Source organism: Schistocerca piceifrons, chromosome 6 (genome assembly GCF_021461385.2).
Source record: "Schistocerca piceifrons isolate TAMUIC-IGC-003096 chromosome 6, iqSchPice1.1, whole genome shotgun sequence".
Lineage (NCBI taxonomy): Eukaryota > Metazoa > Arthropoda > Insecta > Orthoptera > Acrididae > Schistocerca > Schistocerca piceifrons.
Genome location: NC_060143.1, coordinates 97,362,866 through 97,376,450, shown reverse-complemented (window position 1 = coordinate 97,376,450; position 13,585 = coordinate 97,362,866).

Below are 13,585 nucleotides of genomic sequence, written 5' to 3'. Positions count from 1 at the left end.
AGCCATACATCAATACGATATCGACCTTTCCCGCAATTGGTAAACGGTCCATTTTAACACGGGTAATGTATCACGAAGCAAATACCGTCCGCACTGGCGGAATGTTACGTGCTACCACGTGCTTATATGTTTGTGACTATTACAGCGTCATCTATCACAAAGCGAAAAAGGTGGTCCGACAAAAACATTCATATTTCTTGACGTACTACACGAATATGTAATAAAACATGGGGGTTCCTGTTTAAAAACAAAAACGCTGTTGATATCCGTTTGACCAATGGCAGCGCCATCTAGCGGGCCAACCATAGCGCCATCTGGTTTCCCCCTTCAAGCTAGACGAGTTTTATTCTTTGTAGTTTTTTCGTTTGATGCTTATTTCGTAAGATATTTGCCCCGGCCACTATCAATGGACCACCCTGTATATTAATGTTACCGTGGGTTGGGGTTGTTTTGGGGGAAGAGACCAAACTACGAGGTCATCGGTCTCATCGGATTAGGGAAGGACGGGGAAGGAAGTCGGCTGTGCCCTTTGAAAGGAACCATCCCGGCATTTGCCTGGAGCGATTTAGGGAAATCACGGCAAACCTAAATCAGGATAGTCGGACGCGGGATTGAACCGTCGTCCTCCCGAATGCGAGTCCAGTGTGCTAGCCACTGCACCACATCGCTCGGTAATGTTACCGTGTCACGCGCCCCCAAAGCCACCAGGCGGCATCCAACGTCGTGGTCGTCATTGGCCATAATGTTTTGGCTGCTAAGTGTACGATCATGTTAAAGTCAACAGTTTTACTGTTCACGGGACTTCGTAGACCGCCTGTGTAAAGCCACATTATACTTTCCACCGTATGTGTGGAAACCGTCCCGTTGTTAGAGACAGAGTTACGTCACTGGGGCTACCATCGCTATTTTTTTTCCCTGCGTCTAATAACGCCACAAAGTTGTCCTGGGTTTCTATAACGCTTTTTGCTACTACTACGTGGTCACTAATGAAAATCCATAACAGCAAACATGTAATTGTCAGAAATTCAAGAAATAGCAGGTTCGTAGCCAAGAGGCTATAACTATAGTTTCTGAAAGGCTTGAATGATGCAGTACTGAAATAAACTGCACAGCATTAGACTCACTACTGTCAACTCGTGTGCTATTTTCACAGTGCTCATCCTAACAATAAAGATGTTTCTAAACCGCCTAAGTCACAAAAATACTTTGTAAAAGTCCACTTTAGTAATGTAGACGGGAACAATCGAGATTCCATCGGTAGCGGCGGATAGCTGAAAACATTTCCATAGCGTGCTCCTTTCAAGGCTGCCTTTAGACTCCGTCTGGGCAGCTGGGATTCTTCTTCAGAATAGCGACCGCAGAGGGTTGAGCGACACTCTTTTTCTATTCTTCTCCTTTTCTCCTAGGACGTCAGTTTTTCAGCGGCTAAAGAGAAAGATTGCGAAGGTAAAATCTCAAGCATGAATGCAGAGCGCAGATGGTTGTCAGTATAGAACTCACCTTCAAAGGAAATCCTAAATTAAGCTTCCTCCAGAGTTAGAAACGTTGAAAACGAGAGAAACGAAATTCCTTAGCCCCTTGAAATACATTAGTGGAAAAGTTCCATTCGCACGTCCCAGTTTCCCTTGGTTCCAGAATGTCGCAGACTTCGGTACGCATCATACTCGACGATAGCTCAGGCTTGTGTTTCTTCAGTTTTTATAAATATGATTACTCATTATTATACATTTAACTCATGATTTGTAACTAAACGACTATCGCTAATACGATAAACAATTACGAATGAAACATCACATGAGACCGGTGTAATATTCCACAATATTCATTATTTTAGAAACCGGTTTTCGGCTGTTACGTCACCGTTAGGTACAAAGATAAATGTGTGGCTGGATCAAAGATTAAAGAAGGTGCATCTACAAGATATCTCAGTTGTTTTTCAGAGATGGAGCTGTTAATGCTTCATTTAAGACTAAAATGTGACGTATGACTTGAGTAAAATGCAATGTCTTCTTTTTTTAATTTTTTTTTATTTTTTATTTTTTTTATTTTTATTTTTTTTTTTTAGTCTTCTGACTGGTTTGATGCGGCCCGCCACGAATTCCTCTCATGTGATAACCTTTTCATCTCACAGTAGCACCTGCAACCAATGTCCTCAATTATTTGCTGGTTGTATTCCAATCTCTGTCTTCACCAAACAGTTTTTACCCTGTACACTTCTCTCTCGTACCGTGAAACACTCGTCATATCATCCCGTCCCTTCTTCTTGTTAGTGTTCATATATTCCTTTCCTCGACGATTCTGCAGAGAACCTCCTCATTCTTCACCTTATCAGTCCACTTAATTTTCAGCATTCTTCTGTAGCACCAAATCTCAAATGCTTCTGTTCTCTTCTGTTCCGGATTTCCCACAGTCCATGTTTCACTACCATACAATGCTGTGCTCCAAAAGTAATTCTCAGAAATTTCTTCCGCAAATTAAGGCCCATATTTGATACTACTAGACTTTTCTAGGCGGGAATGCCCTTTCTGCCAGTGTTAGTCTGCTTTTATGTCCACCTATCTCCGTCAGTCATGGCTTGTTTTGCTGCCTAGGTAGCAGAATTCCTTAACTTCATCTACTTCGTGATCACTAATTCTGATGTTAGGTTTCTTTAAATTGCCATTTCTGCTACTATTGATTACTTCTGTTTTTCTTCCATTAACTCTCAACCCACATTCTGTACACATTAGACCATTCCATGCAAGAGTTTATCTAATTCTTCTTCACTTTCGCTGATGATAGTAATGTCATCAGCGACTCTTATATTGATATAATTTCACCTTGAATTTTTATCCCACTCTTGAACCTTTCTTTTATTTCTGTCATTGCTTATTCAATGTACAGATGAACAGTAAGGACGAAAGACTACATCCTTGTCTTATACCCCTTTTTATTTCGAGCACTTCGTTCTTTGTCTCCTGCTCTTATTGTTTCCTCTTGGTTCTTGTACATACTGTTTATTACCCGCTTTTCCCTATAGTTTATCCCTATTTTTCTCAGAATTTCGAACATCTTGCGCCATTTTACATTGTCGAACCATTTTCCAGGTCGAAAAATCCTATGAACATGCCTTGATGTTTCTTCATCTTGGCTTCCATTACCAACCGCAACGTCAGAACCGCCTATCCGGCGTCTTTGCCTTTCCTAAAACCAAACTGTTCATCATCTAAGAGATCCTCAATTCTCTTTGCACCCTTCTGTATATTTTTCTTGTCAGCAGCTTCGATGCATTAGCTGTTAGGCTGATTATGCAATAATTCTCGCACTTGTCGGCTCTTGCACTCTTTGGAATTGTGTGGATGATGTTGTTCCGAAAGTCAGACCGCATATCGCCAGTCGCATATATTCTACACTCCAACGTTATGTCGCCACATCCCTCAATGATTTTAGGAATTCCAGTGGAATGTTATCTTTCTGCCTCATTTGATCTTAAACCTTCCAAAGCTCTTTTAAATTCTGAATATGATACTGAACCACCTCTCTCTTTCCTATCGACTCCTGTTCCTTCTTCTATCGCGCCATCAGATTCGTCCTCCTCCTCATAGAGGCATACAATGTATTCTTTCCACCTATCGGCTCTCGTCTGCATTTAACAGTGGTATTCCCTTTGAACTCTTAATGTTACCACCCTTGCTTTTAATTTTGCCGAAGGGTGTTTTGACTTTTCTGTATAATGAGACAGTCCTTCTCACAATCATTTCTTTTGTGATTTCTTCAGATTTTTCATGTAGCCACTTCTTTTTAGTTTCCTTCTATTTCCTATTTATTTCATTCCCAAGTGACTTGTATCTCTGTATTCCTGAATTTTCCTGAACGTTTTTGTACTTCCTTCTTTCATCGATCAACTGAAGTATTTCTTGTGTTACCCGTGGTTTCTTCGCAGCTACCTTTCTTGTACCAATGTTTCTATTTCCAACTTCTGCGATTGCCCGTTTTATAAATGTCCGTTCCTCTTCAACTGAACTGACCACTGAGCTATTCATTATCGCAGTATCTATGGCCTCAGAGAACTTCAAGCGTATCTCTTTATTAGTATTTCTGTGTCCTACTACTTTGTACACTGATTCTTCCTGACTAGTCTCAAATTTCAAGCTACCCCTCATCGTTACTAAGTTGTGGTCAGAGTCTATGTCTGCTCCTGGGATGCCTTACAATCCAATATCTCAGTTCGGAATCTCTTCCTGACCCTGATGCAATCTAACTGAAATATTCCCATATCTCCCGGTCTTTTATAAATATACGTCCTCCTCTCGTGATTCTTTAAAAAGAGTATTTGCTTCTACTAGCTGAAATTTATTGCAGAACTTATTGGCCTTTCTCCTCTCTCATTCCTACTATCATACCCACACTCTGCTGTAACCCTTTCTTCTCCTCCTTCCCCTGTAACCGCATTCCACCCCCCACGACTATTACACGCTCGTTTCCTTTTACGTACTGAATTACCCGTTCAGTAGTCTCATATGCTTTCTCTATCTCTTCATCTTATACTTGCAATGTTGGCATATATAACTGAATTATCGTTGTCGGTGTTGGTTTTGTTGTCTATTCTGATGAGAACAACCCTATTACTGAAGTGTTCACAGTAATTCAGTCTCTGCCCCACCTTCCTATTCATAAAGAAACCTACGGCCGTTATACCATTTACTGCTGCTGTTGATATTACTCTACACTCAACTGACCAGAAATCCTTGTCTTCTTTCCATTTCATTTCACTGACCTCCACTATATCTAGATTCAGCCTTAACAGTTCTCTTTTCGGGTTTTGTAGCTTACGAACAACGCTCGAACTTCTGACATTACACGACACGACTCGTAGAATGTCATCCTTCCGTTGGTTATTCGACATTTTTCTCATGGTGACCTCCCGCTTGGCAGTTTGTAACGCCGGAAATGCATATCCTCCTATTTCCATCTATTGCACTGCAAATTTTTTTCCTTGTTTTGCTACCTCAAGATATGACATTTCTGTGTCTTTATATATTGTAATTGTTTTACTATATACACTCCTGGAAATGGAAAAAAGAACACATTGACACCGGTGTGTCAGACCCACCATACTTGCTCCGGACACTGCGAGAGGGCTGTACAAGCAATGATCACACGCACGGCACAGCGGACACACCAGGAACCGCGGTGTTGGCCGTCGATTGGCGCTAGCTGCGCAGCATTTGTGCACCGCCGCCGTCAGTGTCAGCCAGTTTGCAGTGGCATACGGAGCTCCATCGCAGTCTTTAACACTGGTAGCATGCCGCGACAGCGTGGACGTGAACCGTATGTGCAGTTGACGGACTTTGAGCGAGGGCGTATAGTGGGCATGCGGGAGGCCGGGTGGACGTACCGCCGAATTGCTCAACACGTGGGGCGTGAGGTATCCACAGTACATCGATGTTGTCGCCAGTGGTCGGCGGAAGGTGCACGTGCCCGTCGACCTGGGACCGGACCGCAGTGACGCACGGATGCACGCCAAGACCGTAAGATCCTACGCAGTGCCGTAGGGGACCGCACCGCCACTTCCCAGCAAATTAGGGACACTGTTGCTCCTGGGGTATCGGCGAGGACCATTCGCAACCGTCTCCATGAAGCTGGGCTACGGTCCCGCACACCGTTAGGCCGTCTTCCGCTCACGCCCCAACATCGTGCAGCCCGCCTCCAGTGGTGTCGCGACAGGCGTGAATGGAGGGACGAATGGAGACGTGTCGTCTTCAGCGATGAGAGTCGCTTCTGCCTTGGTGCCAATGATGGTCGTATGCGTGTTTGGCGCCGTGCAGGTGAGCGCCACAATCAGGACTGCATACGACCGAGGCACACAGGGCCAACACCCGGCATCATGGTGTGGGGAGCGATCTCCTACACTGGCCGTACACCACTGGTGATCGTCGAGGGGACACTGAATAGTGCACGGTACATCCAAACCGTCATCGAACCCATCGTTCTACCATTCCTAGACCGGCAAGGGAACTTGCTGTTCCAACAGGACAGTGCACGTCCGCATGTATCCCGTGCCACCCAACGTGCTCTAGAAGGTGTAAGTCAACTACCCTGGCCAGCAAGATCTCCGGATCTGTCCCCCATTGAGCATGTTTGGGACTGGATGAAGCGTCGTCTCACGCGGTCTGCACGTCCAGCACGAACGCTGGTCCAACTGAGGCGCCAGGTGGAAATGGCATGGCAAGCCGTTCCACAGGACTACATCCAGCATCTCTACGATCGTCTCCATGGGAGAATAGCAGCCTGCATTGCTGCGAAAGGTGGATATACACTGTACTAGTGCCGACATTGTGCATGCTCTGTTGCCTGTGTCTATGTGCGTGTGGTTCTGTCAGTGTGATCATGTGATGTATCTGACCCCAGGAATGTGTCAATAAAGTTTACCCTTCCTGGGACAATGAATTCACGGTGTTCTTATTTCAATTTCCAGGAGTGTATATATATATATATATATATATATATATATATATATATATATATATATATATATGCATTTATGTCGATGAATAATTTGTTGTTTTGTAAATATTATTTGTATTTTTACGCCGGGTCTTGTCTAGGGAAACTATGCTATCGAACGAATACATCGATAGGCCGTGTGGAGAACCAAAGTGTTTAGGATCTTTGGTAGTGTGAACTCGGCCGCGTGGAGCGCGGGCAGAGGGGGTCTGGCTGGAGTAGTGCAGTGGAGCAGGTGTGTTGTCTGATGCTCCCGCGAGTTGCCGCGCTTTCGGGGTTTGGCAGCATGTAATTGCGCTCGACTTGCGATGATAGTTTCTGACACGGTGTCGCGGACGGGAAGCATTAGCTGGCGCACATCAGGAGCCCGTTTCGCCTGGTGACCGTGTCGAGAAGAAGGCGCGCCAACATCCAGCTTCTGCAACAGCGACGGCCGACAATGAGTGACTGTCGCCACCTCCTCGATCGACGGCTTCAAACCTTCAATCAACCAACAAGGAAGACTAAAAGCACGTAAAGTTTCAGAACTGTATGGCAGACCACAGCTTTTCAAATTGTTCCATTTGCCTCGCAAAATTACAGCAACTTAGCATGAACCTTTGTTGCTCATTGTCCCAAAGCATTGCCAAGCAGGGTCCCTTCCTTTTCCGAAATGAACCCGAGTGTCGTTGAAATTCAAACGCCAGCATTAAAATAATATAATTAGATTTCACTGCTTTAATTTCAAAGTTCAGTAGCTGGCTACCAAATTTAGGTTACACGAGCACAAATTTAGAGTGCGAGTTTTGTTAGCATATTTTTGCTTACCTGTGACTGCATCTCAGCTTGGTACGTACTAAATTTTACTATTGTTAATAGTTCAGAATCATTTAATTCAAGTTCAAAGTTAAATCTCTTGTTTCTAAATTGCGTAGAGTCAAGTTGCTTTTGAAATGATTGTTGAGGTAGTCCAAGACTAACCGTATTTTACTGGATTTCGATGTGCTTCAGAAAGAATGCTCACTATTAACTTTCAGTCACTAAATTAACTTTCGATTTTCCGGTTTTATTAATTCTTTTGCTAAATTAAGTCAGAGTGTAGCGAAATTTATTACTTCTGACAAACTTTCAGTTTTCACACTACACGTGTCAACCTTCAGTTGCCACGCTTCTAGTGTTAATTATATGTGTAATAACCTTTCTTTTTCAGTTACTATAGTAATTGTCCTTAGGACTGGCGACCGTGATTTCCCCCAAATCTCAAATATCTAATTACCGCTAGTTAATTGTTAACGTAACGGCCGCACATTTACTTTCTTTATTATCTTTACCCCTTTTCAAAATTAATTTCCACCAGTTTCATTTGCATTTTTCCTTTCATTTAGATGTAACCCTTTCCTCCCTCTTTACCGATAGATTAACTTCGGTGACGATTGCTTTTCCCAAATTTCCATTAGGTACACGCGGTTTAATTTTTCACTGTCATTAAGGTCGGTAAGTGAGGGGGAGGTTACACGTGGCGACCTGGTGACAGGACAATCTTCAGATTTGAGGTTGTTCTGGACACGAATTTTGCATTGTGCAAATCTCGTAACAAAGTACTGGTTACGAAATGGTCGATACGTCAGCGAGAATATTCGTGTGAGGAATCCTAATTAGAGTTGAGATTTGGCAGTTATATTGAAAATTATTAAAATGAGTGAAGGCAACAATTGCCAAAATTTGGTAGACTTGGATACGGAACAATCGGTCGAACAGTGGGAAACGCGCACCGCGGTACCCATTGTTCAGGGGCAGGCGGCTAGCATGAAAGACGCGACCGGCGAAACGCAACAAAGAGCAGAAATGGAATTCCAAACTTTAGAAAATGTTTCGGAATCAGAAGTGAAAATCAAATCTGAATCCCTTGATGACGAATACGGGGGGACAATTAAAGAGGAAGCCGCTACGGAAGTAAAACCGGTAGTTTCCGGGAATTTAACTGATTTATTGAACGTTTTGATTAACGAAATCAAGAGTCAATCGGTCAAGCAAGAAGCTCAGTCTGAAAAATTTGAACGGATGTTAGACAATCAGAACAAAGCTATTAACGTTGTTAACAACAATGTTGGAGTTGTTAACACAAAAGTTGATAAAATCAAAGAAGATATTATTGTAATTAATACCGAAATCGGTAATCTTAAACAGGAAATGATAGGCGTTCAGGCGGAAATTGCGAGCATAAATACTCGTTTTAATTCTGAAATTAGCAGAATCGAGAAAAGTGTAGGAGAATCAGTTGCTCCGATCATCGAGAATAAGGTGACGGAACAAATTCAATTAGTGAAAAAAGAGGATCAAAAGAAGGTGGAAACTTTAAAGGCTTTAGTATCCGAAGTAGATACCAAAGTGACGAAGCAGGCTAATACCTGCGAAGAGAAAAAGAGGGAAGTGGAAACGCTTGCGACAACCACTTACCAAGTGATTACGAGGGTGTCGGAATTAGAAAGGAAACTTGACGAAAAACAGAGCTATGTGCCAATCTGTGCACATAGTTCGGAGTTGTTGACGAAAGAGGAGCGGTTCGACCCCTTGAAAAAAGGCGGTATACACCCGACGGATTTCATTAAAAATTGTGAAAGAGTTTTACCCAGATCATGGACTGATGAGAGAAAAATTAATGCGATTATTGATGTGTTGGCTGGTGATGCCAAGCGTTGGGGCTTAAACCTCAACATTACGAACCTGACTTTTGACGAATTTAAAAATTTGTTTCTGGCTGAATACTGGTCAGAGCAAAAACAGCAAAGTGTCTGGCGCGAATTTGTCGTATCGAGGCCTTTCGATGCGAATTCGCGCGGTTCGATGAAGGAGTTTTGTGAGGGCTGGATCCGCAAGTTGGAATATTTGCGTGACCGCCGCTCGGAATCCGAAATAGTCTGGGAACTCTACAAGAAGCTTCCAGATGATACAAAACGATACGTAGGAAGCAATTACAGGACAATCAATGATTTCCTGGAAAGAGTGGAGGACGAGGACAATTGGCGCAATAATCGCGACAGTGGCAGAGGCCGTGGTAACAACAACGGGTACCACAGCAACCACAACAACGATAACCACGGGAATAATGCATACCGCAACCATGGCAGCAATAACAATAATGGTTCGGACCGTAATAACAATCGGTACAATGCAAATAATAACAGGAATGACGGAAACCAGTATCATACTAACGTGATACGGGCTTCACAGAATAGTAATAACGCCAGAGGGTGTGATCAGCCGCCTCAGCAGCATCCGGGGAGCGTATCTGCTGGGACGAGACAGGGAAACCATTAGCCGCGCCGGTGAGGGGCCGACCAGGCGTGGAGAAATTTTGGCGGCCCAATAACAGGAGAAAACCCAGGTGTCGTCGTTATGAAAATTCCGTGTGGAATAATCAACGGCGGGAGAGTGTGCCAGTGTTAGGAGAAAGGAGTGCGCCCACAAGTAGTAGATCAGCTGTATACGCGGCAGTAGAAGGTACATTCACTGTCAGTGAGAACAATTTAAGTAGTGTTCCGGAAATCGATTATAAGGTGCCAGCTGTAATACCCACAGCGGAACTGGAGATTGAGTTTAAGAATGATTCGCAAGTGTTGAAAGAAGATCAGATGTCGGATAAAACGTCCGTCATCGAGCGAGGGGATGCAGAGAGGGATGAGGTCTGGTTAAGGCAGTTCGGTCGCTTATACGACGAACTAAGAGATTATAGGGGCCTGTACGGGAGAAGTGTTTATGGGGAGCGCGGGCAGGATTTGCCGCGTTTCGTCCCGCAGGAAGATAGTATTTGTGAAGTGATGGAAAGTTCTGGCCCTAACCGGCAGACTTTACCAGTAATAGTTGATGTTAAGGGGGAGCACGAGCAAGATGCGTCGTGTTTCGTCCCGCAGGAGTTGAATGTTGAAGTAGTAACGGAAAGTTCTGGCCCTAACCGGCAGACTTTACCGAAAGTTGTAGTGGTAGAAGTAGCCGACCCATCCGACGCGAACATCCAGTTTAAACATTGCGAGAGTATTAAGGAGAAAGATTACGAAAATTTTAGTGATAGCCGGACACGATTGGTAGAAAACCAGGTAGATTACAGTGTGTATGAGGTTAGAGCTGACGTTATACGGTCAGACGATAGCAGTGTGGGTTGCGCAGATCCAGAGGAAGTAATTTCAGATGCTACTGGGCACATTCCTCCAGGTAGATTGGCAGATGAGATCAATCTGACCAAAGAGGAATCAACGAAGGTGACAATTAGTGAATCGATAGCAAAGCAACACTCACTAGTTGACGAGTTACAGGAAAAGGTTTCGGTATTGGAGGCGAAGCTACAGACTAAGCCTCAGGACAAACGTGTTGAAATTAAAACTGTATGTGAACAGAGGCTGAAAAAGCCGCCAGATAAACCGTATTTAGGATCAAAGCCGGATGGTTTTTTCTGGAATGACCTGGATATAGACGAGGATTTACTGTGGGAAAATAAAGAAACCGTCGAGGACAAGTGTAGACAGATAGTAGTGTCTGTTAATATGCACGACCTACAACTAAACGTGTTGATTGACACCGGTGCAGAATTGAGTGCTGTATCTGGGAAAATATTTGAGTTACTGAAAGACAGACCTGGCATCGTAGTTATGCCAGTAACAGGAGTGAAAATTATCGGTGCTACTGGGAAGGCCAGTAAACCGGTCACAAAACAGATTTTTGTCAACTTCGAGATATGTGGGGCACGATTTGAACAAGAGTTTGTCGTCGTGCCAGACTTAACTACGGAAGTAATTATCGGGTTAGATTGGCTGTTAAAGTACCGTGCAGTGATTAACTGCGAAAGCAAAACGTTGACATGTACGTCCCAAGATAAAACAATAGTAGTTAGTTTTGACGAGGCAGGAGACGGTGTGCATAGGCAATACCAGCCTATACACATTGTTAACTGGCCGAATGGTATTGACGTAGGTATGAATTTGAACTACTGTAATGTGAGGAATCTCGGCATTGACAATAGTGTAGAAAGTGAATTGGAAAGTATTGTAGACGGTGTGTCAAACGTAACACACGAACAAAGACGAGGCCTGTATGAAGTAATAATGAGGAATAAGAGTGTATTTTCAGACAAACCGGGTCTTGTGGAAGGATATAAATGCAAGTTGCATGTAATTCCGCACGAACCATTCTTCGTGAGACCGTATGCTATACCGCTGTCCAAAAAGGAAGCAGTGCAACGGGAGATAGATAAGATGATCGAATGGGGAGTGATTGAAAGAAGTACAAGTCCATACAATAACGGTTTGGTCATTGTAGCAAAACGGGATGGTAGTGTGCGTATTGTGATTGACGCACGCACGTTGAATAGGGTCGTTCAACGTGAAACAGACAGACCAGAGAGTATGGAGGAGATTTTGCAACGTTTTCATGACGTTAAGTTCATGACTAGCCTCGATCTGACAGCTAGTTACTGGCAAATAGAACTCGAAGAAGAATCTAGGCCATACACCGCCTTCTTGTTTGCGGGCAGGTGTTATCAGTATAGAGTACTGCCGTTTGGACTTAATATATCTGTGTCCGTATTCATCAGGGCCCTAGATAAAGTGCTAGGACCGGCTTTGAGTTCAAGATTAACTGTATATGTTGACGACCTATTGTTGGCCAATGCCACTTGGCATGACCATTGTGACCTGTTAGATGAAGTTTTTAGAGCATTGCGCCGTGGCGGAATGACTCTAAAGCTAAAGAAATGCGAATTTGTGAAGCAGGAACTGAAATTTTTAGGGCATGTAATTACCACTGCTGGTATTACGAAAGACCCAGAGAAACTAGAGGCAATAAAGAATTGTCCTCCACCCAAGTCTAGGAAACAGTTAAAAAGTTTTCTAGGGCTCACAGGATTTTACCGTAAATTTGTAAAAGGACAAGTGTTTAATGATGAAAATTTGAATAACCTCTTACGCAAAAATGTTCCGTTTGTGTGGACTGACGGGTGTCAGACCGCTTTCGAGAGATTAAAAGACGAGTTGTTAAGATCTAACATACTATTTCATCCTGATTTATCGCTACCCTTCCATCTGGGAACGGATTCGTCGAATTACGGGGTGAGGGTAGAACTGTTCCAAGAAGTTGGTAAAGGAGAGGATAAGGAACACCGGACGATAGCGTTCGCGAGTCGAACTTTATCAAAAAGTGAGCGAAACTACACGATTTCTGAGAAAGAGTGTCTCGCTATCGTGTGGGGATTCAAGAAGTTCAAGGGTTACCTATGGGACCGTAAGGTGATTATTCATACGGACCATAAGGCGCTCACTTATCTGAAAGATTGTAAACTACTTCACGAAAGACTGACTAGGTGGTCGCTGTATTTACAGCAATTTAACTATGACATCTGTTACGTAAAAGGGACCGACAATTGCGTAGCGGATGCGCTGTCGCGGTTGCCCGAGTCTAATCAAGGTCTATTGAAAGATGAGGCAGAGGGAGTGGTCAAATTGTACTAGTTTAAAGAAGTTGAGGGACGTAAATTAATAATGAACATCTGTAAGAATCTACGTCGTCATCAGAACGAGGATGGTTGTTTAACTATGGTGAAAACCCGGTATGACGAAAAGAGTCCAGAAGGAGAGAAATTAAGGAAGTATTACAAGATATACGATCATATCTTGTACATACGTAAGGGTGAAGATAGTAATATTTGGCGGGTATGCTGGCCCAGCAAATACGTCACGGAAATAATAGACTACTACCATTTGGCGTATGGTCACTGTGGACCAAAGAAATGTACGGAAAAGCTGAGTGAAGTAGTGCATTTCAACAACATGTTAAAACGAGTTACTGACAGAGTGAAAACTTGCGATTTATGTCAGAAGGTGAAGGTTACCAACTGTACGAGTCGTGGTCCTATGCAAAGTATAAGGCCTAACGACACCTTTGAGTTACTGTGCGTGGACTTGTACGGACCTTTGCCCAAGTCATCAGGAAACTTTGCTTACATTTTAGTAGTGCTAGAAGCTTTTTCCAAGTTCATCAAACTATACCCGATTAGGAAAGCTACAGCCAAAGCAGTCTATAGCAAGCTTGTGAACGATTATTTTGTTCATATTGGTAAGCCCAAGGCGATTCT